This window comes from Acinonyx jubatus, chromosome B2 (genome assembly GCF_027475565.1).
Source record: "Acinonyx jubatus isolate Ajub_Pintada_27869175 chromosome B2, VMU_Ajub_asm_v1.0, whole genome shotgun sequence".
NCBI lineage: Eukaryota > Metazoa > Chordata > Mammalia > Carnivora > Felidae > Acinonyx > Acinonyx jubatus.
In genome coordinates this window covers 82,324,043-82,351,941 of record NC_069385.1, presented here as the reverse complement: position 1 = coordinate 82,351,941, position 27,899 = coordinate 82,324,043, and the positions used below count along the sequence as shown (strand labels likewise).

Sequence of the window (27,899 nt, the reverse complement as noted above, 5' to 3'; positions counted from 1 at the left end):
GACCTAAAATGGAGTATCTCTATTGGCTTGGAAATGCCTGTGCCAGGAGTATATGTTCTCTGAGGGCAGAGTCTGGGTCTTTCATTTGGGAGCATCTTAAATAGAGTACTTTGCACATGCCCAATAATGACTCATGTTTGGTCTGTGAATGAGAAGCTGGAAGTCAGAGGTCAGTTAGTGGTGGTCAGTCACCGGTGTGTGCCAAGTTCCTGAAGCAGAGATGTGTGATGAAATAGGGCCTGGCCATGCCCTAAGCATATTGGAATAAAATGAATTCTGTTCAGAGTAGATCTCTAATGTCCTAAAAAAGTTAATGTAGTTTTAGTTCACGCTGGGAAAAATTGTGAAAGATTGTGACATGAGTATAAAAGGTTATTAGGTGTCGGGGTGCCTGAGTCAGTTAAGCCTTTGACTTCCGCTCAGATCATAATCTCAAGCAAGGTTCTTGAGTTCGAGACCCGCATCAGCCTCTGTGCTGACAGCTCAGAGCCTGGAGCCTGCTTCGGATTCTGTCTCCCTCTTTCTCTGCCCCTCCCACGCTCATGTTCTATCTCTCTCAAAAATAAAGACAAACATAAAAAAAAAGATTATTAGGTGTCTTTTCAAGAAAATACTGAGCATCACCTGGCAGACCTTTGGAGGTTAGGTACTTTTAGAGGGTTCTGTGCTTTTTATGGTCTTTGGGCTATTTTAAAACTCTATAAGCTATACAGAAGTAATGGCAATGCAAATAATTCAAGTTCTCAGAGATGCAAGAAAATTTTACTTGGATGGAGATGCCATTGATTTCCCTCCTATGGGAGAGATGATTCTAAGCTTTCTATTTTATTGCTGGGTGGATTTTGACAAGTTTTAGATCAATTTGCAAATTTGTGTCAGCATTCTTGATTGCCTGTATCATGGATTGGCACATTTTTTTTCTGAAAAGAGCCAAATAGTACATATTTTATGCTGTATAGGTTCTATGGTCTCTATTGCAATGACTTAACTAAGCTGTTGTAGATCTAAAGGAGCTCTAGTAAACCAATGGGCAGGGCTGTGTGTGTGGTGAAATTGAATTTCATACATTTTCATGTCACAAAATATTATAATTCTTTGATATTTTCTAGAAACAAAAATAAAAACATGTTTATCTTGCTGGTTGTGCAGATATAAAAATAACAATCTGCTTATCTTGCTAGTTGTGCAGAAACAAGCATTAGGCTGGACATGGCCTATAGGGCTATAGTTGGCTGACCCCTGGCTTTTAAATTTTTTTTTTTACATTTATTTGTTTTTGAGAAACAGAGTGAAACAAAGCGTGAGTGGGGGAGGGGCAGAGAGAGAAGGGGACACAGAATCTGAAGCAGGCTCCAGGCTCTGAGAAAGTGGTCAGCACGGAGCCTGATGCGGGGCTCGAACCCACAAACTGTGAGATCATGACCTGAGCCGAAGTTGAACGCTCAACCGAGGTGCCCCTGATCCCTGACTTTTATTTGTCTGTTCTGTGCATTCTCCTTTGAACCAGTTGTAACATCTTATTGGTTCCCTCATTAACTAACGAGTTAAATAAAATCTTCGACATGTGTTCATTTTATATTTGAATGAGAGTCTTGGTTTTATCCCTTTAAAAAATTATTCTTTAACGTTTGTCAAAGGCAGTTAATGGAATCCAACTGAGTTATTTGGAGAACATGAATCAAAAAACTCATTCTCTGCCCTGAGTAAATATTAGAATCCTGGGAAGTTTTCAGACCTGTATCAGTAGCTGGGCCTTTTTGCAAAGGAATTAATTTCATTTAGAAGAGGGCCCTTACAGTGGTATGTTTGAAAAACTTTCCAGGGCATTCTAATGTGCAGTCAGGACTGAGAACCAGTAAGTCTGAGGAAGTTGCATTTAAAAAAAATTGTTGGTGGGGCGCCTGGGAAGCTCAGTCAGTTAAGCATCTGACTCTTGATGTTGGCTCACAGTTTCGTGAGTTCAAGCCCCACATCTGGCTCTGCGCTGACTCTGTGGAAGCTGCTTGGGGTTTCCTCTCTCTATCTCTCTCTCTCTGCCCCTCTCCAGCTCTCTATCTCTCTCTCAAAATAAACAAACTTAAAAAAATTTAAAACAAAATTCTTGGTAAGGGGTGCCTGTGTGGCTCAGTTGGTAGAGCATGTGACTCTCAAGCCCCATGTAGGGGATAGAGCTTATTAAAAAAAAGAAAAAAAGAAAAAAAGAAACTGCCAAAAAAATTTTTTTTGAGAGGTACAACTCTTTTTTTTTTTAAGTTTATTTAAGTTGAGAGAGACAGTAAGAGAGAGAGTGTGAGTGAGTATTTATTTAAGTTGAGAGAGACAGTAAGAGAGAGTGTGAGTGAGGAAGGGGCAGAGAGAGAGAGGAACAGAGAGAGAATCCCAAGCAGGCTCCGCACTGTCAGTGCAGAGGCTGATGTGGGCTCCAACTGACAAACCATGAGATCATGACCTGAGCTGAAATCAAGAGTTGGACACTTAACCGACTGAGCCACCCAGGCACCCCCTGCGAAAAAAAGTTCTTGGCATATGGAAGGAAAATTGTTACTTTATGACATACAACATACATTAAATAATGGCTAGAGTTCCTGTGTAATCTTTTAACTTACCTGTGTAATAAAGCTGTGTAATCTTTTAACTTACAGTATAATAGAAAAATCCAATTATATAAGATTATACATTATTCAATTAATTTTTTAAAAATTTTTCAATTGTTTGAAAATTGGCAAATTAAGATTATTGCCAAAGACTTAAGCATAAGTTTTCACTTATTGGAAGTTCACTTTATTCAATAAAGAATTCAAGGTGGACTAAAGACCTAGCAGTGCTAATAACAACCTATAAAGTGTTATGATTTTCTACTCTTTCTCATGTTTTTTATTTTTTATTTGGATGAGAAGACCTGGAGAGACCTTTTAAATTTGTTTTTAATGTTTTCATTTATTTTTGAGACAGAGAGAGACAGAACATGAGCAGGGGAGGGGCAGAGAGAGACACACACACATAATCTGAAGCAGGCTCCAGGCTCCGAGCTGTCAGCACAGAGCCCGATGCGAGGCTTGAACTCATGGAGTATGAGATCATGACCTGAGCTGAAGTCTGACGCTCAACTGACTGAGCCACCCAGTCAGACTGACTGAGTCTCCACCCTGGAGAGACTTTTTTAAAGCGGGAACTCTAAATTCTCCAAATCTCAAAGTTTCAAGTGACTTTGTGGCACACTCACTAATTGTGATAGCTTAGCTACAAAAATATCAAGTAATTTTATTGTTATCTGACATTTTATACCTTGGGAAGTTTTTTCCCATATTTTATCTAAAATCATCCTCAAAAGTTTTAGCAAATATTGTAACAGGTGATTACATTGCATACAAATTTGTAATTTATTTCCCATAACAAACCAACACTTTTCCCATTATTTGACTCAACATCAGTTACTTAAATAATAGATACAAACCTACAAACCTTTCTTTGGCTTTTTGTCTCTGTTCTCCCTTTCCTCCATCCTGTGTGGTCTGTATGTGGCCCCCTCTTTCCTGACTCCACCATTCACATACAGCGAAGCTGGTCTGCTGAGGCAGGGAGCCTTTGTATCAAAGATTATGAACTTTTGTTCTTTCTCCATCTTTCCTTTTAGTAAGTCCCAATACACTCTTTCATTTCTGGCATATTTTGTTATTGCTTTCTTTTCCCAGGGCTCATTCTTTATGTCATTTATGTCTGTTAACACCCCTTTGAGAAATGGGGTTGTTACTCTAGTTACAGACAAAGAATCTGAGGCTGAGAAAATTTAAAAGTCCTACTCAAACTTATGACACAGCACTAAAGTTCAATTTTCCTAACATACCCGTTTGATTTCCACAAAACCCCCAAAGTTATTGATGTTGTCCTCTTTGCCAGGGCTTTATTCATTCAAGTATGCATACTTGCATTCATTAAAAAAAAAATCACTAAATATCTGGGGCACCTGGGTGCTCAGTTGGTTAAGAGGCCAACTCTTGATTTTGGGCCAGGTCATGATTTCATTGTTGGTGAGCTTGAGTCCCCGCATCGGGCTCTGCAATCACAGTGCAGAGCCTGCTTGGGATCCTCTGCCTCCCTCTCTCCGCCCCTCCTTTACACACGCACCCAAGTGTGTGTGCGTGCACTCTCTCTATCTCAAAAATAAATAAATATTAAAAAAAAAAAGATCACTGAATATCTACCATCTTCCAGGTACTTGGAAGACACTGGGGCAATAGCAACTAACAAGATATATACATTCCCTGCCTTACTGCTTATAGTAGCTAAAAATACAGTAATAGCTCCAGTTTATTGAACACCTTCTATGTATGTATGTATGTTATTGTACCCAAAGATCACATCCAAGTTTTAAGGTGCTATCACTCCGTCTGAGCAGATAAAGAAACCGAGGCATAGATGAATACATTTTTAGTATAACTATCAGTGCATGAGTACTTAATAAAGTTGTTATTCGGGCAATATAGTCATGGTCTCAAAGAATAATGGGTAGTTTGGCAAGGTGCTAGATGTAATATATGTTGTGAGGAGTTGGATGGAGAAAGGGTGGGGGGTGGGGACATCCAATGAAGTGGTGCTGCTGAATCTTTGTGAATTATAAGCTATTTACAGACAGAACAACGACCCTGCCAATCAGCAGCACATGAATTTACTAACACATGATATAAAACAAGACATCAGCTTTTCACTTTTCAATAACGAATCATTAAACCCCTTAAACCACCATTTTCCAGGTGGCATAACTATCTTTACGGGCTGGGAGAGGCGGTCTACTGACAATGCCATCACTTCCTTTCCATTCTGGTTAGGGAGAGTCTGGAAGCTGAGATTTGTGTAACTTCTAGCAAGGAGTCCACAGAGACCTTTTTGTCATGAAAACAACGACTGTAGAAATTTCAAGTTAAGGGAAATCATGTCAGGTGCATTTTAACAATTGTGAGTCTGACAACGTAGCAAAACCCTTGTTTATATTCTCATAAAATATCGTAATAAAAGAGTAATTATATTTACTAGCAATAAACTTTTTCTCAGAAGAGCAGCTTACCCTGTTAAACCCCAGGCCCTGATGAGGCGAGTGCTGAAATTAATGAGCCAAATGGAAAAATTCAAAGAGTGAAGAGTCAAAGTACTTATGATAAGAAAAAACCTATTGAAGTGAGAATGAAAAATGGGAGTTTGATTCCACACTGTATTGGAGGATTAGCTACTTGGGTTTCTACATGAAGAGTAGGTCTCAGCAACCATGCCTCATGGGTTTCAAGCAAGAGAGTTTCAGACACAATCACATGCTTATGGAATGGCAAATTTTTAAAAAGATCTACCAGAAAATGAATAAATTTGAAGGAGAAATTGGGTTCATGAATACTAAAAAGAGGATAAAATAGATATGTATAAAAGACTAACTTATCCTGATTTAATATTATGTATCAAATCTTATGAGACTTTTTTTTCCAGAAAAATTTAAACATGAGTATGAGTATGTCAGGGAGAGAAAACAATATATCCAAAGTCCCAGAAGTGGAAGACAGCAGGGTACCCCTAAGATAGGGAGTAAAATCAGCATGGCTTGGGCAAGGGCTGGATGGGTGGAGAGAGAGAAGGGAGTCTTGGGTGACTTCTAGGTTTCCAGTTTGGGCACCTTCATTGGAGGTTGTTGTATTCATTGAGACCAAGAATAGAGGTAGAGAAGCCTCAGTGTTTTTCATTTACAATCCATAAAATGGAGAGAATCAGCTATCCTGTGCATCTTATGGGATGGTTTAGAACTGAATTAAATAAAAAGGCATGAAAGAGCTTTGAAAGTGGTGAAGCTCAAGTGTAAGTTCTAGTTCGAGCTCTCACTGTGGAGCAGTAGTTCTCTAAGTGTGCCCACAACCCCCCAATGGCATGAATCCCCTGAGAGTTTGTTAGAAATGAAAATTTGCGCCCCGCCTGACCTACAGAATTAGAAACTCTCGGGGAAGGGCCCAGCAATTTGTTTTAACAAGCCCTCCAAGGGATTCTGATTTGTGGAAAAGTGTGAGAACACTGGTAAAGGAAAGGTTCTACAGTTCATTATGGGAAAGTTTCCAGTGACTGAAGTACTCTGATAAAGCCCAGCCCAGATCTGCCCCTGAGGAGGATGTCAAACAACATCGTTCTTCTGCCTTCAATCTTTCCAGTTCCTCAATCCACAGGTGCCTCTTTATTATATTTGACTTAGGTCAAGAAGAGCTATGTGAACATTTATGTTTAATACCCAAATCTGTGAAGTCTGCAAAAAGGGAACTCTTCTTTAGAATTAATTTAATTATAGGCAGAGAAATTCAATTTTAGGCAGTAGCTTTGTACTCTACAGAATAAGAAATTCATAATGTGATCACACTGAAGTTCCTTTAGAAATGTTCTTCCATTTGACATTTAAAATGCTTTTTATATCAATGAATGCCATTTTGGAAAGAAATGACATTTTCTGCTGTGTATCTATAGAACTTGTTAAAAAGAAAATACATGTTAAAAAGCATGTTTGAATTTCCAGGATGTTGTCAATTCAAGCTGGTTAACACCTTTCTTTGCTTATTTCTTAATGGAATATAAATCTCCCATAGGAAGAGAACTAGTTATGATCATTTTTAGTGTTTTTGGCCAGGTTATTGTTGCAGAAGATATTTGTATTTCAGCCACTTAAAGCAATCACTTACTGCCTCAATGCATTTTGTAAGTTGCTTCTGTAAAGACATATTTTGAGGATATTCTTAGAGTACATCAAATTCTATCGGCTAGAGGGAATCATTACGTGCAAAGAAGGGAGGAATGAAAGAGACTGGTTCTAAATTTCTGATTTTAAAAGACAGTTTAGAAGCATAAACTTTTTTTGATACTTTAATCGTTCCAGTTGGAATTATTTAAGACTTAAACTTCTCAGCATATATTCATCCCTAAGTGATCTACAAACACTCTTGAACTGCTTTTAGTGCATTTTGCTAATTTCATGTTCTTGGTATTGATAATTATACCTAAAATATGATATTTCATACACTTAATTTTACAGCAGAGTTTGAAGAATTTGCAAGATTTATTAAGAGCAATGAACTTTGCTTGAAGAACTTGTAGACTAATCACACATTAACATTAATTCATAAAAAAAATTCAAGTTCATAGGACAGTGCAGATGGTGGGAAGGGGGGCAGGATTTATAGCATCCTGCAAAGCCTGAATGTGGGAATGTGAACATTAAAAGAAAATCTGAATAATTCAGACAACAGTTTATTATTTATTATCTGAATAAAGAAAATGTAGTCAAACTCTCCCTACTTGTAGTGAAGAATGCCCGAATCATTACTGTCTTTCTAAGCCAATTGTCTCCTTCTATTTTTAACATCTTAACTATGGTTAGAAGATAAAACATTACATTAATGAGGTTCACATTTTGCATCTATAACCCTGCAGTAACCAACCGTAGCACTCTTTGATTCCCACTGTCACAGACACACACACACACACACACACACACACACACACACACACACACAGCTGGGAACATCTCCTTATTTAAAATCCAGGGACATCATCATTATCATTAACATCCATCCATCTTCTATCATCCATCCACCTCCATTCATTTTTCCATTCATTTATCTAGACAGTGTCTCCAGGGCAGAGGAAGACAAGATAATGGTTAAGAGTTAGTATAGAAAGATAGAGTGAGATCGCTTCAATTCAAGGACAGCTGAAATGGACCACTGCATCTAGATGCTAGCACTAAATGAGAACTAGCCCAGGTGATTATGCTGCTTATTACTTTGTTGAAAATGACAGATTTGGGTATACATGAAGTCATTTCCATGGGAAAATAAGCAATTCTGTAGCAACTTTAAAAGTACTTAATACATAGGAAGAGAGCTTCCTGCTTTTAATTAAGTTCAAATAATAAGGAAATAATTTTGAAGTACAATGACCTGTGCGTTTGTGGTTCCTGCAATATTGGAAATGTAGTGACTGAGTAGCAAGAGCTCTTGGTTGATGCTGATGAGCAATGTTTCATGATGTGGCTACAAATGCCATATTGCTACCTGGTGATGGCACCCCTTATGAATTGGGCTCTGAGCTAATCCTGAGCTGGGTTTCCCTCGGTCATTCCTTGCCCCCTCTTCTCTCAGTTTCAGGAAAGCAGAGCTAGGTCACTGACCCTAGCTCAAAGACCTCTGTATCATCTGGTTTCTGGGTAGGTTTGGTCAACGTGAGCACTGGCAGGCGGGGGTTGAAAAAAGTGGGGGCTATTTCTTTTCCTCTCCGTGGGCTTCAAGTCACTGTCCTGGCAACAATTCTCTCTTCTCTGTGTCTCCAGCTCCCACTGGATTAGGTACTCCAGGCTTCCAGCTTTCCCCAGATAAAATAGATTCTGGTAATACCACTTCCTGCTTTTATCTCTTTAGGCTAGGGGCAGGAATGGTGCCTGCCCTTCCTAATCTTTGGGTAATCTGTTTTGTTTGGCCTCTTGGTCTTCCTCTATATGAGTAACACATTCCCTGCATTAAAGTCCCTTTCTTGTAAATAGTTTGAACCGTTATAAACTACTGATGTTTGACTCTTTTGACCTATAAAAATGGCAACCTCATGCCTGAAGTAGTTTCTGTTTCTTTCTGGTTGGATTCTGACTGCTATGAGTCAAGTAAGGAAGGGATGCTCCCCACCAAAAAGGGACTTTAAAATGCTGGCCTTGGCAGAGAGGATGCAGTGAGCAGACAGCAGAGAGGCCCAGGACACAGGACTGCGATGAGTGAGGAGGCATTGGGCAACAGAATCACCTGGCCAATCCAGGAATGGGCACAGGGAGCCAGCATTTTCCAGGTGGGACCAGATCAGAGATTATAATCTTAAATAGACTGGTGGAGTCATTAGGGAAGAGAAAATAGAAAGCTGATTCTAGAACCCTACTGAAAAGTATTTATATTTCAATAAATGCATGGAAAAATTAATACATTTAATAATGCTTGATTGATTTACAACAGATTCTTTTATCATCCTTATAAATGCCCCTGTTTATATTGTTTATGTCATTATCTGGGCTCTTTCAACCCTACCACTCTGTTTTCTGGCCCCAGGATGCTAGACAAAGCTTGGAGAGCAATTCTGCTTGTAGAAAGAACATGGTTTTAGCAAGGCTTAGTTCTGTGTGATCCTGAGACAAAAGGAAAAATGGGCAGCCCTGCACACATTGATCACAATATCCTCCCAGATTTTAACCACCTAGACAAAGTTAATAAAAGCTCCACAACCCAAAAGCATATGTAAAGCCCCATGTTGTTCCCATCCATTTACAGCTATGTCAACCCTTAAAAGTTTGCCTGAAGGGGTAACAAGGGCAACATGGGCAGGAACAGTGGTGGACCAGAAATGACTGTTCATTTAATACAATGATGCAAGGTTGTAAAATAAACAACAGCTTATCTTCATTTAAAATTTTGATATTTTAGTGTGCCTGGGTGGCTCAGTCAGTTAAGCGTATGACTTCAGCTCAGGTCATGATCCCACAGATCGTGGGTTCGAGCCCCATGTAGGGCTCTGTGCTGACAGCTCAGAGCCTGGAGACTTCTTCAGATTCTGTGTCTCCCTCTCTGTCTCCCCCTCCTCTATTTGCTCTCTCTCTCTCTCTCTCAAAAGATAAGCACTTAAGAAAATTTTAAAACATTTTTGATATTTTGTTCATCATGACTTTTTGCATTTATTTGGTTTTGGAAATTTTACATTTAAATATGACTACCAAGTTTTTTTGTTCCCTTTGAAATTTTGTGCATGAGGCTAGTGTCTTACTCACTGTACCCTAGACCAGCTCTGCTTGGGTTCTACACATTACACATGTACAGAGGGGGAGTTGAGATTACGTTGAGAGGAAGAAGAAAGAGAAAAAATCAGGTGAGTCTTGCAGGAATTTATGAAAGGGGATTCTGAAGAGTCCTGATATTCCAGTATAGGCTGGAGGTCTCAATAATTACTACAATAAAGTCTGAGGAAAAAACTAGGTCCATCAAATCCTTGTAAAATGGGCTTTGAATTGGTGGTGAGGCCACTGAAGATACAGATAGAGATGGGAGTCTACATAAGGATATTTTATTGTAGGTCACGGGTTTGCCAAGAAAATTCGAAATTGGAAAAGTGGCCTCAGAGTACAAGAGAATGACACTGGTAATACAACTTGTTATTACCAAGCAAAATAATGAGGGCTGAAAGATACCCTTACAGGCATGTTGCTACAAACTGTATATCATGTCACACAAAATCTCTTGGCCAGCCTGTGCTTTGTTTTTTTGTTTTTAATTCTTTTAATGTTTGTTTATTTCTGAAAGAGAGAGAGAGAGAGAGAGAGAGAGAGAGAGAGAGATCAGGGGAGGGGCAGACAGAGAGGGAGACATAGAATCCAAAGCAGGCTTCAAGCTCTCAGCTGTCAGCACAGAGCCCAACACGGGGCTCCAACTCATGAAATTTGAGATCATGACCTGAGCCGAAGTCGGATGCCCAACCCACTGAGTCACCCAGGTGCCCCAAGCCTGTGGTTCATAAGAGGAAGCAAACAGTTCCAGCAGTGAAGAGAGAAAGTGAGACTTCCTGAGGAGAAATGAATTGAGAAATTCATTTGTCTGTGTGTGAAGGCTGCAAACTGGAAAACGAAAACAAAACAAACAAAACAAGCCTACAAACCTCCAAAACCTCAGATGACTCTCCTGAAAACAAGAGTTTCATATCTTTTGTATATGATGAAGCAATGAATTACATTGCTCCAGAAATGAGGCTTTTCATGTATAATTAAGTCTCAGCAAAGTCTTTTCAAAATCATTTTTTCTTTTTCTTTTTTTAGCTAGGAATTCAGGGCACTCATCCATGAGTCATGCCAGGTAGAGATTCCATTTTCCATAATGAATATTAAGGCAGTTAGGGCCTAGATATTGCAATACTCCTGTTTTTCTATGGTTATGCTTAACTTCCCTTTGCCAAGGAAGAAAAACGCTCATTGGGAGAGGTGTTGGGTGAAAAGGTTTGCCTGAATGAAATACAGCTGGGCCTTCAGCAAGGGTCTCCCACCCGTCTTCCCCCCTCTGATATCCCCCAGGAAGATGGGTAGGGTCACCTTTCTGTACTTCAGTCTAACATTAAAATCTTGCCTTAATTTTTTTACTCTCACTTCCATGGGCAGTCATTCCAAATACTCACCCGCTTAGGGCAAAGCTGGAATCATGAGTAAAGTTCATAAGAAAGTTAGCAAATTACAGGTGCACAGTGCAGGGGTCACTGTGTCTATGTCCAATTTACAAGATGAATCTGCTTCCTTGAGTCAGTTCTGCTTTTGTCTTTTCCCTGAACTAGGAGATGCTCTGTCCCACTGCTGATCCTCGATCAAGCATTACTCTCTTGATTGCATTCTCCCAGGGAAATCCTCCAGCAGCAAGCCGTCCTCCCCTCCAGGAGGGCCGTGCATTGCCAGTACTGGTGTTTCACCCTTCCTTCCCAGCACCTCCCACTGCTGTTTTACTTCCAAGGTCATTCTTCTTATTCAGCATCTCTTTTGCTGCCCTCCAGGTCCCATGGTTAAAACAAGTATTCCCAACAATTAAAAGGCCCTTTTAGCTATTTCAGTTGTATTCTTTCTTTCTTTTTTAATGTTCATTTATTTAGTTTGAGAGAGAGCAAGTGAACAGGGGAGGTGCAGAGAGAAAGAGAGAAAGAGAATCCCAAGCAGGCTCTGTGCTGTCAGCACAGAGCCCCATGTGGGACTTGAACACAGGAACCGTGAGATCATGACCTGAGTCGAAGCCAAGAGACGCTAAACTGACTGAGCCACCCAGGCGCCCCTCAGTTATATACTTTCTATTTCATTTTCCTTCTCCTAGGCTTCCTCTTCCTCTCCACTGCCCAGTCCTTGCAGCTGTAATACCTCTTGCTCTGCGCCTTGAATACTGTAAAACATTATAGGTACTGTAACCATTTCTTTCTAAGCGTAACATTCAAAATATGCTTAAACAAAAAGTGGTACACATCATTTGCTTAGTACCCTTGAGTCACTCTGGCTTTCAAAGTTGAAGAAATTTCCCAAAAGATCATTAAAAAAAAATCACAAATGTACCACTAGAAGACCAGATGAAAATTATGGCAAACTCTCATGTAGAGACTCTAATCAATAGGAAATGTGTCATCATACACAATGAAGGTCTGGATGGAGATTCTAGAGAGATAAATTTTACTACACTCTAAACATATGCTCGTTCAAAACAAACAAACAGATAGATAAATACAAATATATGTATTTATTTCTCTTTCTGCAAATGCTTTTTAATTTGTTCCATTTCTATAAATAAAGTTTGGTAAGTTTTGTACATGCTGACTTTGGATGATACGTAGTAAGCATTTTATTAAAATCTTGTGGATTAGCACTTGTTTCAACATTCCAAATAGCAGAAATCTCATATGCATGCTCTGGCAAGGATTCTACTAACCTGACAATACAAAGAACTTGCCAACTAGCAATGGAGAGTTGTTATTTTTCTACCTTGATCATTGCCAAGCAACAAAAATAGAGGTAGGAGAAACTGAAAATCCTCTTATATTTTGGTTTACTCAGTGGTCAAAAGATGTTCTTTTTTTTTTTCTCTCCTGAGAGGAATAGGATCTATTTAAAGATCAGGGGCCCATTTTCCTGACATTTGCATTTTTAACATCAGATGCAAAGGAGGATGGGACCTGCCACTTTGAATAGAACTGCATGACAAGTGCAAAAGTTTGCTCAGTTGCCTGTGTAGACTCCCCTTGTATAAACTGACCACGGCACCTAATTTGTAATCTACTGACACCTTTAGAAATTCAGTTTCATATATATATATTTTTAATTTTTAAGTTTGTTTATTTATTTTGAGAGAGAGAGAACAAGTGAGGGAGGTGCAGAGAAAGAGGGAGAGAGACAGAATCCCAAGCAGGCTCCTTGCTGATGGCATAGGGCCCGATGTGGGGCTCGAACTCATGAACTGTGAGATCATGACCCGAGCCAAAACCAAGAGTGGGAAGCTCAACTGACTGAGCCACCCAGGTGCCTCTGCATTTTCATCTTCTTAAAACTGAAAACCTACAAGAGACTATTCATGGGAGTTTCTATCCATGTCCTCCAATCCCCTTACAAATGTCATTCCTATTTCTACTTGAAGATTGCTAGAGATGTCATTTTCCTTCAGTGCAAGAGTTGCTTCTTTTATTAAAGTGCTGATTATTTGGTAAAACTGTGATTCTCCACAATTGAATCCAAGGTGACATTCCTTCCCCATAGTCTCAAAAGTGGCTTTGTCTGCTCCTGGTTACTCTCTGGCCTCAAATTATTTCCATGACTGGTGTCTCATATTCTCTGTAAAGGCAGAAAAAAGAGGGGCAGCATCACTCGCCCCCTCCCCCCCCAAGTTCTATCACCTTACATGAGTCCAGATAAAGGTGTATGAGACAGAGATCCTCGTAGCTATGAATGCATCATAGCCCAGTAAGTTGGGAAGGGATACATGGTGGAAATGGGTGACTGTGGAATTGGTTAGATGCCACTCTGCCCATCTAGCCTTGTCACCCTGTACCTCTTCTGTCACGGCTTTCTTCTGGACAGCTTTCCCTTTAGTCTCATTCCATTGCGAGGTGTGTATTTCTTGCCCCTTTTTCTTCTACCATAGGCTCCTTTCAATTCTACAAAAACTGAGTACCTATTATCACTAATGACATACATCTTTTCCATTATTATTAAGGGCATTCCATCAGGCAACCTGTTTTCCCCTAGTACCAGGTGAATTGTCCAAATTATGACCTGATTCTACCTGTTCTAGTTCTGGCTTTGCAATTTTTTTTTTGGCAGGTCTAATGTATGAAGCACCCTCTGTTTTTTAACCTACTATGCAGAGCTCATTCAAAACATACTGTGATGGTTAATTTTATGCATCAAGCTGGCTGAGCATAGTAAACAGATATTTGGTCAAACATTATTCTAGATGTTTCCATGAAGGTATTTTTTAGATGAAATTAACATTTCAACCAGTAGACTCTGGGTAAAGCAGACTTCCCTCTCTATTGTGTGCAGGCTTCACCCAACCAGTTCAAGGCCTTAATTAAAAATAACCAAAAGACTGGGGCGCCTGGGTGGCTCAGTCAGTTAAGCATCTGACTTCGGCTCAGGTCATGATCTTGAGGTCCGTGAGTTAGAGCCCCGCGTTGGGCTCTGTGCTGACACCTCAGAGCCTGGAACCTGCTTCAGATTCTCTCTTTGCCCCTTCCCCGCTCATGCTCTGTCTCTATTTCTCTCTCTCAAAAATAAATAAACATTAAAAACATTTAAAAAAATAACCAAAAGACAAAAAAATCTGTCCTTCCCAGAGGAAATGGAAATTCTGCAAGCTTACTTCTTCCCTGGGTCTCTAGCCTGCCTATCTATCTGGCAGACTTAGATTTGTCAGCCTCCATAACTGCATAAGTCGATTCCTTAAAATAAATCTCAATCTCTGTCTGTCTCTTTCTATGTCTCTCTCTCTCTCTCTCCCTCTCTGCACGCACACACACACACACACACACACACACACACACACACCATATTGGTTCTATTTCTCTGGAGAACCCTGACTAATACCGTAGTGAACATTTAACTTACCTGTATGTAAGGTTCAATTTAGCTCTGTGTAAAATTCTACTCACTTAAGTGGAGGCTTCCTAATACATACTAGAAAACTCCTTTTCTCTGACTTGTATTGATTTTTCAAAGAGAGAAAGAGAGGAAGGGAAGGAGAGGGAAGAAAGAGACACAGAGAGACACATACAGAGAATATATTATCCTTATGTTCTATTAGGCTTTTAATTCTAAGGTGGGGAGAAATTTGGTATCTCATGTATAACATGGATGACCACGGAGGTGTTCAACCCTGTGATGATCCAGACCCTTTAATCCATCCTTCTCCTCTACCCATCAGTATCTAAAGTAGTCCCTGGTTTATGTTATGCTATGTTATGTTATGTTATGTTATGTTATGTTATGTTATGTTATGTTATGTTATGTTAAAACTTTATTTTATTTTTAAACTTTATTTCAGTTTTTAAAATAAAATCTTTTGTATCTCTTCTTTCTTCCCCTCTACCATGGCCCTGAAGCTTTACATCAGATATGGGACAAAATCCCTCACTACTTTTCATCCACCAAGCTGTGGCCAGACTAACTTTCCTAAGCCCCATTTTCATCATTCTCCTTTATTTCCTCAAAACTCAGAAGAAACTTTTTTCTGACTTTTAAGGCCCTGCTTATCTGTATCCTTTACGTATACATTTCTCTATATCATACTACAACCTTTGCATTTTTTCCCATGAAACTTAATCTACTTGGAGGGTCATCTCCCTTTTCTTTGGCAAAGTCTTATGCTCCCTTTGGGAGCCATGTACAGCTCTGTGTGTGCCTTCTTTAATGCCTCTGCTTCTCACTGATTTTCTTCTCCTGTGACCTAAGACAGTTATAGTCAAAAGCTTCGTCCAGAAAAACATTTTAAGTAGTCTTTATATGTTATACATAAAATCTTACACTGTTCCTATTTCATATATGAAAGTCTTGAATAAAGAAAATAATGGAGGGGCACCTGGATGATTCAGTGGGTTGAGCTACTGACTCTGGCTGGGGTCATGATCTCGCAGTTCATGAGTTTGAACCCCACATAGGGCTCACTGCTGTCAGGCTGTCAGTGCAGAGCCTGCTTCGGATCCTCTGTGCCCCTCTCTCTCTGCCCCTCCCACTCTGTGTGCGCGCTCTCTCTCTCTCTCTCCCTCAAAAAATAAATAAAACATTAAAAACAAAAAGAAAATATGAAAATAATGGAAAGTGCACTGTCATCTAGTGTGAACTTAATCTTTTTCAGAACTATTCTCTCTGCTTGAACAACCCTGCTGAAGTCCTGGCCCTGTTGTAATTAAGAGTTGTCCAACAAGAAATTTTAATTTACCCCTAAATCTAGGTCTTGGAAACATTGCAGACATATGTGGCTGTGTGTCCTTATCCTAATGATAGCATTGTGTTATTGATGGTGATGTATTTCCTAAAATATTTTCCCCATGCATTGTCACCTTAATCTTTCTTCTTTTTGCCTTACTTTCCTTTCTGAAAACTTTCTCTATTGTCCACATGTAATGATGGAGTGATATGTTTTTAAGTTAAGATTTCTGTTAAAGTTGCTACAGTGGGTTAGTTTTCAAATTCATTTCAGGGCTTATTCATGCAGAGACATTCTCCTAGTCATTAGAGAGAGCTCTTTTCCACTGAGGGATGATCCAGGGACCAGAGCTCACCAAGTTTGTTCTCATTGTTTCAGGGCCACCAAGTGTGAAAGGAAACAGAAGCAAGACAGCGTCCAGATCATCTGTGAAGGGGCCGCAGTGCTCGATGGTGTGGGGCACACTTTTTGCTGAGCCAAGAGCTGCTGGTTTTCTGGCACCGGTGCGGTGCTGCCATTTCAGCTATACTGAGTGAAATACAAATACAACTGCAGTGTGCGAGTGGCCACTCCAAGAAATGAGAAGGGGCAAGGCAGATGCTATACCAAAAGTGAAAAATATGACAGATACCAAAAACTGAAAGTAAACAAACAAAAACCATGGGGTTGTTAAAATGGAAACTTTAGACATTTTTTTTCAATGTTTATTTTTGAGAGAGAGAGAGAGAGAGAGAGAGACAGAGTGTGAGTAGGGAAGGGACAGAGAGAGAGTGAGACACAGAATTCAAACCATCTCCAGGCTCTGAGCTGTCAGCACAGAACCCACAAACCGTGAGATCATGACCTGGGCTGAAGTCGGACGCCCAACCGACTGAGCCACCCAGGTGCCCGTAAAATGGAACCTTTAAAGGGGGATCAAGTCCACATAGATGCTACTAGCTCTATAGATTTAAAGTAATCTGGAGGGCACCTGGGTGGCTCAGTCGGTTGAGTGTCTGACTTTGGCTCAGGTCATGATCTTGTGGTTCGTGGGTTCCAGCCCCAGGTCGGGCTCTGTGCTGACAGCTCAGGGCCTGGAGCTTGCTTCAGATTCTGTGTCTCCCTCTCTCTCTACCCATCCCTCATGCTCTCTCTCTCTCAAAAGTAAATAAACATTAAAAAAAAATAAAGTAATCTTGGAAATAGTTTCCTAAAGCAGGTCAAAAAGAAAATTCCTGAGTCCCTATGAATCATTATATTTACTTATTTATGCAGCACAGTTTCCTATATTTATTGGTCTCTCATTTTCTCTGTAAAATACTGGACAGAGTAATCAAAAGCATTGCCAATAATGGCTACTTATCAATCTTCCTCTTTATGTAAATGTAAGCCAACAAAAATGGATGGGAGTGATAAAAGTGACCACGTCAAGGATCTGAAAACCAGCAAAGGCTGGCTTCTGCAAGCATGTGCTCGCTACTTGCATGACCATAAAGTGGTGACAGGAAGGAAATATTTGGACACCTGAGAGTTCACTAGCCTAGTACAGTCACTCCGGACACATACATAACCACTTCCCAATGAGAAACCTGTAACAGACACTGCTCATTAATCAGGTCAGGCTTTCTTGCTCAACCTATTCATGGCTTCAGAATTCTTCATAATGATTTTACCTCTTAAATACCACTCAGTCAATTCACTTTTGTTCATTTCCCCTTCTATCACCCAAGTCCAAGCTATCAACATTTCTAGCCCAGGTTGTTAAGACTCTTCTAATTGATTGCTTGGATTTCCCCACCTCCAGCCAATTTTCCATAATGCAGTAAGATCTATTTAAACTCAGATTTGATGTATCATTCCTTTTCTTACAACCCTTTAATGATTATAAACAGGGCTTATAAAGCTCTGCGTTTCTAGAGCCTCATGTTTTCTAACTCTTTCCAACTCCTTGTGCTCTAGCTACATTGACTTGGCTTTCCTTCAATTTACCATGCTACTTCCAGCTTCCCCTACTCCCCTCAGCCCAAAACACTCTTCACCAGGCCTCCCCAATTTTTGTTTTTGTCTTCCTGTTATTCAGATCTCAGTTTAAATATTATTTCCTTAGGAAAATCAGTTGACTATGTAGAATTGATAATAATAATAAATATACATATACATATAATTCATAAGTTGTGCATCCTTTTTTTTTTAGTTTATTTTGAAAGACAGAGAGAGAGAATGCATGCAGCATGAGTGGGGGAGGGGCAGAGAGAGAGGGAGAGAGAGAGAATTCCAAGCAGTCTCCTCGATGTCAGCACACAGACCTTGACATGGGGCTCGATCTCATGAATGATGAGATCATGACCGGAGCCAAAATCAAGAGTTGGACACTTAAACAACTGAGCCACCCAGTATTTTTTGTATCAGCCAAATTTTGTAATAAACTTTTGTGTGCATATATATCCCTGATCCCCCTTTTTAGGATCAGTTATTAAAAATTTACCAACACACATTTGATGAGCTCCAGTGGTCACAGGGCTAATTGTCTGTATTGGTTTCCTTCCCTTTCTTGTTTTAGTTCCCTGTTCCTTTACTGGGATCCTTGTTTCCTGGGATCATCTCCAAAACACCTCTTTATAATCAAATCCTCATCTCAGGATCTGTTTTGTGGGGGACCCAAACCATGACAGTCATGGAGTGTATGCGTTATCTACCATTTTATCCCCTGTACCTAACAAGCATGACATAAATACTTGTTGAATGAATAAAATAAGCACGACATCCCAGAGAGCCACTACTAACCAGGTGAACTTGTTGAAGTCTTTTCACTCTGGCAAACTGGCACATGGAGTCGGCTTGGGTCTGTGGCCTACAGTACCCCTGCAATCCATCTGTGATGGGCCAGTCTCTCATCTAAAGATATGTAGGGAATCTATATGGGGCCCTTGGAAAAGAAAAATCAATGTGTACCAGTGCCAAATGAGGTAAAACCAGACAGTGAACTTAAGTGATATGAAGGAAAAAGAGAGCTCCCCTGGGGAAGGAGGAAAGAAGAAGAAGTGGTGGCAGGAAGGTGAGATGAAGTTGCTGAGAGTTACTGAACACTGCTTGGAACCTAGCATCCTCTGAATATGTGAGCGAGTGTGTTCAAGTGATGACTGTGAGGGTGGAAGGAAGGGAAAGATGAAATTTCTTTTTTAAAAAGAATGTTTTACTTATTTTTAAGAGAGAGAAAGAGGTGGGGCAGGGCAGAGAGAGAGGATCAGAAGTGGGCTCTGCACTGACAGCAGTGAGCCTGATGCGGGGCTTGAACTCGTGAACCAAACTCACGAATCATGAGATCACGACCCGAGCCAAGGTCTGACACTCAACCTACTGAGGTCCCAGGAGCCCCGAAAGAGGCAATTTCTAACGGCAATTGCTTCTGCCTGCTCCTGTTTTTGCAGGATTGGCAGAATTTAAAACATGCGGTCTCAGTTGAGGCAAATGATAGAAAGAGATTAAACAGATTACTATTCTGCATAAAACAGTAGGATCATAATTTGAGGAAGGAGTTGGGAAGAGCCTGGAAAAGGAATAGGCCATGAGGGATGTTTTGAGAGAGTAGAGGGCTGACCAGTGTGGTGCAGCAGGGGAGTAATACGAAATCCTTAGAAGGCAGAAAGTCAGAACACAAATTTTCTTGGAAATTGCCGAAATTTGGGGCAGGGCACTGAATTTCCCAAACTTAAGTTTTGTAGGGCAGTACTATGTCACCTGACATCTAGGTTAAATCTAGAATGACTGGATTTGAGAGCTGGAAGGACTTCAGTTCACTGTTGATCTTTCCTCCAGCATTGTGAAGATTACATCTACGGACAAAGTGTAATTGCAAGCCTTTGCTGAACAGCGATTCTGTCCTTCCTTCAGATGGTATGTTCCTCTTGGATCCTTCTGAACAATTTTTATCAGCAGTGTATTCCTATTACGGAAGCTTACTGTTTGATCCTCAATTTAGACGTACAAGAAAGAAAAGGAAAAAAATATTGACCACAGTGGTTTAAAGTTCAGCTGAGTTTTTCTTAGAAATCTTTCCAAGTCTTAACCATTATCCTTTCATCCTAAAGTGGAGAGATTTAAATAACATTTTTGCCAGGCCTTCATGATTAAGAGTTAGGATATGAAAAGTTTTTGGCTGGCAGAGTGGCTGATTACATATTTCTTTCACTTCATACCTACACGTTAATCTTTGTGATAGTTAATACATCGTACATGGTGGAGCTGATTAAAGTTCTTCAGCCCTCTTATTTTGATAAAAGTATTTACCTGTGAGGAATATCACTTTACATCACCTTACATGTAAGGTTGTTTTGAGCTATGAGGACTGACACAGAGTGGGGCATATCTTTAGTCTCAGTTTACAATCTGAGACTAAAAATAGTGATAGGTTCATTAAGTTCAACAACAATAACAAATAGTTATGAAACCTCAGTCATATGCCAGACACTGTGTTAAGTGCGGTTAGAGGCAGGATTTTTTAAAAAGTTTATTCATTTATTTTGAGAGAGAGAGAGAGAGAGAAAGAACAAGCAGGGGAGGAGCAGAGAGAGAGGGAATGAGAGAGAATCCCAAGCAGGCTCCACACTGTCAGCGTGGAGCCTGATACAAGGCTTGAACTCAGGAACCATGAGATCATGACCTGAGTCAAATCAAGAGTCAGTAGCGCAACCAACTGAGCCCCCCAGATGCCCCAGGATATTTTTTTGAACATGTTGTTTCATTTCAGGAATTCAGTCTTGGGGGGATACCAGACATGCATATATATAATTTCAATACTGAGTGGTAAATGTTTGATGGCACTATATATACTTTTTCGTTATGGAGTCAGGGAACAGATGGTAATTATGAGTCTTTTCAGAGAGCAGTTGGGAAAGCTTCACAGAGGAGGTGGCATGTTAGCTGGAACTTAAAGCATGAGTAGGAGATCATCAGGCTAAAAGAATGGAAGAGAATTATAGGCATGAGAGAAAAGAATTTGTGCAAAGTCACAAAAGCATAAATATGGAGGACGTATTTTGGCAGTGGTGGGTAGTGTGAACAGAATAGACAGCAGACTACTGTTTCTGGATCACTGAATTGGCTCTCTCAGAAATTCTTAGTAGGTAGGGCAAAAAGGGAAATAATCAAATTATTCCTATCAACTCTGACTTCCCTGAAGGTATTATGATACACAAATTCATTCATTTATTCCTTCAGTCACTCAACATGTATTAATCGCTTGCCTAGTATGTGCCAAGCATCTGGCTGGACACTGATGATATTGCAAAAAGTAGAGACAGACTGAATCCTTAACCTCGTGGAACATTAGCAGCTATGTTCTCTGTTGAGTTCATTCAGTTTAGCTCATCCCACTGACTCCTGTCAAAGGAGTCAAATGCTGTGTGAGATTAAGAAAATTTAGAAATGCGTGGTTATTTTCATGTATTACCTAGATGGGATGTGACAGCCAATTTTATGTATCAACTTGACTGGGCCACTGGGTGCCCAGATATTTGGTTAAACATTATTCTGGGTATGTTTGTGAGGGCATTGCTGGATGCAGTTAACATTTGAATATGTAGATGGAGTAGAGGAGATTGCCCTCCCTAATATGGGCCTCTTCTAATCAGTTGGAGGTCTGACTACGGACAAAAGGCTAAGTGAGAGAGAATTCTCTCTTTGCTGGACTGAGCTGAGGCCCTGGTTTTCCTGCCTTTGGACTTCAGCTCAGACTGGAGCTCATGCTATTGGCTCTCCTGGGTCTCCAGCTTGCTGGAGTGTATACCTTAGGACTTCTTAGCTTCCATAACCACATGAGCCAATTCCTGATATTAATCAGATATAGATATTGATATAAACCTATTGATTCTATTTCTCTGGAGAACCCAGACTAATACAGTGGAATAAAAGACAAAACAACGTCCAGTAGCAGAATAGCTCTGCCTGAAGTCTTTTTCTTCACCATTTAAAATATCGCAATTTATTAAGAGATCTGGCTTACAACTTAAATGGAATGTCCAGCAAATGAAAATAGTGTAACTTGGAAGACAGAACACTGAGGAGATAGACCACATGATGATTCTAATGAGTGAAAAGAAAAATGTATTGCTGCCTACACACATCTAAAACAAATAAAACCACACCAAACCACAAAACTGTTGATAAAACTGGGGTGTCTGGGTGGCTCAGTTGGTTAAGCATCTGACTCCTGGTTTCAGCTCAGGTCATGATCTCACGGTTTTGTGGGCTTGAGCCCTGCACTGCACTCTACACTGACATTGCAGAGCCTGTTTGGGATTCTCTCTCTTTGTCCCTCCCCTGCTGACACTCTCTCTCTCTCAAAAAATAAGTAAACTTAAAAAAAGTTGATAAACTTTGTTTTAAATGTTTAGTTTTTGAGAAAGAGAGAGCACAGTGGGGGAGGGGCAGAGAGAGAGAGAGAGGGAGACACAGAATCTGAAGCAGGCTCCAGGCTCCAAGCTGTCAGCACAGAGCCGGATGCAGGGCTTGAACCCACGAACTGTGAGATCAGAACCTGAGACAAAGTCAGACACTTAACTGACTGAGCCACCCAGGTGTCCTAATAAAATTTTTGGGTGAATGCATGTTATGAAGAAGATAAGATGCTGGGCTTCTCTGATACTTTATACTCTCATTTTTTTGAAATAGGAGTGATCTTAACAATTAATTGGCTCTGTAAGAAAAAATGGCTTAGGATCAACTACCCTAAAAAATGTTAATAATGAGAGATCTCAGAAATTTATACAAGATAACAATTCATTTAGTGTTCTAGAGGCATATTTTGCAAGTACTTATCTCAAGGGATTAACTACTAAACCAAACTGCTTAAACTGAGAGATTTCTATGAGTGTTTTATTGAGATTTTAATGGCTTGGTGGGCGTTTGGTGACACTAACCTTAAAAATTTTCCAGGCTAAAATTATCTCAGTAATACCATGGTGCAGAACTTTGGAGTCCTAGTTGTCATTTTACTATGCATGGGAGAGACTCAGAACTGTCTTATGAGGGAGGGAAGCTTTGGTCTTGTCTAGAGTGCTCACCCCCCCCTCCCCATTTCCATGTAAGTGAAATGCCTTTTTATCAGGACACTTCTTAGTTAGAATCTTCATTTTTCACTAAGACATGGCATTTCTCTTCCCAGCTGAGCTGATTATGAAAGCATTGGGTCTGCCTTTAATTGGCAACAAGAATATTTGCACTTTAAGCCCATGTCAGCAAATACAGTGCTTCTTGGTCAATACTAATCAAAAGCTGAGTTATGAAATATAATTTTTATTTATGGAACATTGACTAAAAGTTATGCAGCACATTCGTTCCTCTAGATACTCTAAAATCATTCCTTGAATTAAGGCAGACAATCAGCACCTCACCCCTCATAGAACTGCTATAATGAACTGGGCTTTGGAATTCATTATGCATCTCCAGTGAAGGAAGTGCTAAGAAACTCAGAGGCAAATTCATGAGCTACCCAAAGCAAACTTAAAGAACTTTATACTGTTTATTTTGTATACAATTCTCCCTACAGAATCATCTGGTTTTTTGTTTTTTTTTAATTATTGAGGTTAAAAAAACATAAAATTTTGGGGGCACCTAGGTGGTTCAGTCAGTTCAGGGTCCAACTTCAGCTCAGGTCATGATCTCACCATCTGTGACTTCAAAGTCCTGCTTTGGGCTCTGTGCTGACAGCTCAGAGCCTGGATCCTGCTTCTGATTCTGTCTCCTTCTCTCTGCCCCTCCCCCACTCATACTCTGTCTCTCTGTCTCTCAAAAATGAATGTTAGGGGTGCCTGGGTAGCACAGTCAGTTGGGCATCCGACTTCAGCTCAGTTCATGATCTCATGGTTTGTGAGTCTGAGCTCTGTGTCAGGCTCTGTGCTGACAGCTCAGAGCCTGGAGCCTACTTCGGATTCTGTGTCTCCCTCTCTCTGTGCCCCTCCCCCACTCACACTCTGTCTCTCTCTCTCTCAAAAATAAAGATTAAAAAAAAAGAATGTTAAGAAAAAGAAAGAAAGAAAATAACAAAATTTTAAAGTGAACAATTCAGTAATCATGAATTCATAAATTCACAATGCTGTACAAAACACCACCTCTATCTAGTTCCAAAATTGTTTTATTACTCCAAAAGAGTTTTTTGACTTTTTTTTTTTTTTTTTTTTTGCCTGGGTGGCTCAGTTGGTTAAGCATCTGGCTCTTGATTTTGGCTCAGGTCATGATCTCGGGGGTTCATGAGATCGAGCCTCGTGTCTGGCTCTGTGCTGACAGCACAGAGTCTGCTTGGGATTCTCTCTCTCTCCCAATCTCTCTCTGCCCTTCCCCCACGTGTAAAAAAGTCTAATAATAAGCCCCAGTGCAGGAAGTTGAGGAGGAGGAATCAGGAAATATGAGAAGAACCAAGAAATCATTTTGTGGAAGCCAAATGAAGAAGGAGTTTCAAGAAGGGAGTGGTCAACAGAAGCCCTTGCCAGAAATATCATGTAAAATAAAGATGGAAATGAGGCTGCTAAATTGATTAATTAGGAAGCCACCAGTGATTTTTGTGGAAGTTGTGTCCTTGTAGTGTGCGGTTAGAGGTGAAACTGGTGAAACTAAAAAACAACTGGCAGCATAGTGACAGAGACAGAAAAGAAGCTGTGGTCGGAAGGCAAAGCAAATTTGAGGGAATATTTTTTTTTAATGAGGGTTACTTAAGCTAAACATAATTTAGTAGGTGGAGGAAACCTGACAGATAGTCTTGGCTTTGCAACCAGCTACAGCATGACCTTGAGCAAAGCACCTCACATTTCTAGTTTTGATTTTCTTACCCATGAAGCACAGTGGCTGAACTAGATTATGTCTAAGATTCCTTCCTGCTTTAGTGTTCTAAAGGATAATCGTGAGTGGAAGGAATATATAAATATAATGAAAACAGTAAAGCAATTTTGAAAGTACAATAACTACTCATCATATAGTGTCATTTTTATTAATCTACCTGAAATGCTGATCTTTAATAAGGTTTTATGATATCATAATGAAAGAAAGGAATCCAGTGAGCATTTACTATCACAAACAAAAACGTTTGTTTTGTCTTATACAATCAACTGTTAAATAATTTGAAAGTCATAATAGTGGTTGATGTGGATTGTAGTTGATTATAAATGGCCTTAAGGTTTTTGAAATTTCTCCCATCAAGAGATAAGGTCTATGTTCCCTCCCCCTGAATTGAGATAAGCTCTATGTCTGTCTAGCCATTACAATGGGAGGCAGTGACACTGATTCTGAGTAGTGAAGAGAGTGAAGGCTTCTACCTTCTGCCTCTTGCCATATTAACTCTTTGAACCCATGCTGCCAAGCTTTAAGGATGTCCAAGCAGCCCTGTTGAAGAGTCCTACATAGAAAAGAAATGAGCCCCACTCCACCCCCCACCAACCAGCCAACAGCCGTGGTTGACTACTGATTTGCCAGCTATGTGAGTGAACAAACTTGGACAAAGATGTTCAATACCCATTAGCTTGAGATACGCTAGTTGACACAACATGGAGCATGGAAAAGCTGTTCTCACTGATCCCTGCCCACATTTCAGATTTATGGGCAAAATAAATTATTGCTGTTTTAAGCCACAAACTTTGGGGATGGTTTATAATGCAGCAATAAATAATTGGATCATGAAGTTAACATTTATTCACTGGTAATCATGTAAGCCAAATATAATCTGTATGGGTGGTTCTTCTTCCATGCCATATATGTATTTGTGAAAACCCTTGTATTTCACAAAATTGCATACTAATTGACATAGAGTTTATGAGGAAAATAGGATTGAGGTTGATCACTCAAAACCTGTAGAATTTTGAAAAGAGAGTCCTAACTAAAACAGTTAACAATCGTATTTAAAAAACATCAGCCATAGCACAGTAATTTGACATTTGCTATAGACACATTTTTCCAGATAACTTTCCTCTGGCAAGGGAAATAAAAGCAAAATGAAACTATTGGGACTATACCAAAATAAAAAGCTTTTGCACAATGAAGGAAACCATCAACCAAACAAAAAGGCAGCCTTCCAAATGGAGAAGATATTTGCAAATAATATATCTGATAGGGGGTTAATATCTAACATATATAAGACTTATACAACTCAACACAAAAAACCCAAATAATCCAATTAAAAAATGGGCAGAGGACTTGAATAGACATTTTTGCAAAGAAACATACATATGGCTAATAGACACATGAAAAGTTGCTCAATATCACTACTCATCAGGGAAATGCAAATTAAAAGCACCATGAGGTATCACTTGACTACCATTCAGGATGGCTAAAATAAAAAACACGAGCATTAACAAGGGTTGGCAAGGAGGTGGAGAAAAAGGAACCCTCATGCTCTTTTGGTGGGAATGCAAACTTATTCAGCCATGTGGAAAACAGTATAAAGTTTCTTCAAAAAATTAAAGATAAAATTACCATATGATCCAGTAATTACACTATTGGGTATTTACCCAAAGAAAATGAAAACACTAATTTGAAAAGATATATGTGCCCCCATGTTTATTGCAGCATTATTTATAATAGCCAAGATATGGAAACAACCCAAGTGTCCCTGGATAGATGAATGTATAAAGAAGATGTGATATATACACACACACACACACACACACACACACACACACACACATTATATATATATGTATATACATATATATATAATGGAATATTACTTAGTCATAAAAAAGAATGAAATCTTGCCATTTGCAATAACATAGATGGATCTAGAGGGTATAATGCTAAGTTAAATAAATAAGAGTAAGACAAATACCATATGATTTAGTTTGTATGTGGAATATAAGAAACAACAAATTAACAAAGGAAAAAGGAGACTAACAAAAAAACCACACTCTTAAGCACAGAGAAAAAATTGTAGGTTGCCAGATGGTAGGTGCCTGGGGGGTCGGTGAAATAGATAACTCAGATTAAGAGTATGCATATATTATTGAGCACTGAGAAATGTATAGAATTGTGGAATCATTATACTGTACACCTGAAACTAACATAACACTGTGTGTTAATTATAGGTGAATAAAAAAATGTTTTAAAGAATGGAAAAAATTTAAAAATATAAACCATAACAAATCTTTACTGTCATTTGCATTAGAATCATAGTGCCTCCTCATCAGCCTTATAACCTGGGGTTCATGTTTCCTTAAAGACGTTTTTACCTACAGTTTCAACATACAGCTGTATAAACTGGAAAGCATAGGAGTTCTTAAAGGCACTAAATCAACTCCTTCTTGCACTAAATAAGACTCTGCTACAGAATTTTCATTTTTTTTCTTAAGGTCTTCATAAATTGCTAAAAATTTCTCTTCAACTGTGATAAAGCTTAATTCTATTGTCTCAAAAATAAACATTTTTAGAAGTTCAAAAGTGAACCAAGAGGATTTCAATGTTTACTGACATTCTTACTTATCAATTACACATGAGCTAATTGGCATGAAAGAAACCACACAGAAGAACAGATGGTATGAATGGTCAGGCTGTAAGTGGTGAACAGAGGACATATATTGATTGTAAAAGCCCAATCCTCTGTTGCCATAGTCCCTTGTTGTGGACTTTCGTCTTAGGATCTACCTTGTCCTGATGGACTTTTAGTTTTGAAGCCTCATAGAGATGGCTATTCTGTGTGGGTAGCATTTGGTACGGCTTTGATTTCAGTTTCTTTCACCAGATCCATCAGGGAAGGGGTGTCAGTGCTCTGTGCGGGCCCAGGGCCTAGAGCTAAGGGAAGGACACTGGCAGAAGAGGTTAAATGGACTGCTTTTCTGCTGGAAATGCTGGTGTGAGGAAACCTTGTCCTGGGTCAAGGATGACTTAGTCACTGGTCTTGGAGGGAGTGTCATAGATGGTTTCCTCAAAGAGGAGGTCGTCAGCTAACATAGACTCTGTGGTAAAAAA

At 39.6% G+C, this 27,899-nt stretch overlaps 1 protein-coding gene across 2 annotated transcripts in view; it reads right to left on the bottom strand.

Moving 5' to 3' along the window:
• Positions 1-27,899, bottom strand: part of IMPG1 (interphotoreceptor matrix proteoglycan 1) — a 132,103-nt gene that overhangs the window by 42,998 nt on the left and 61,206 nt on the right. The window lies entirely within an intron of this gene.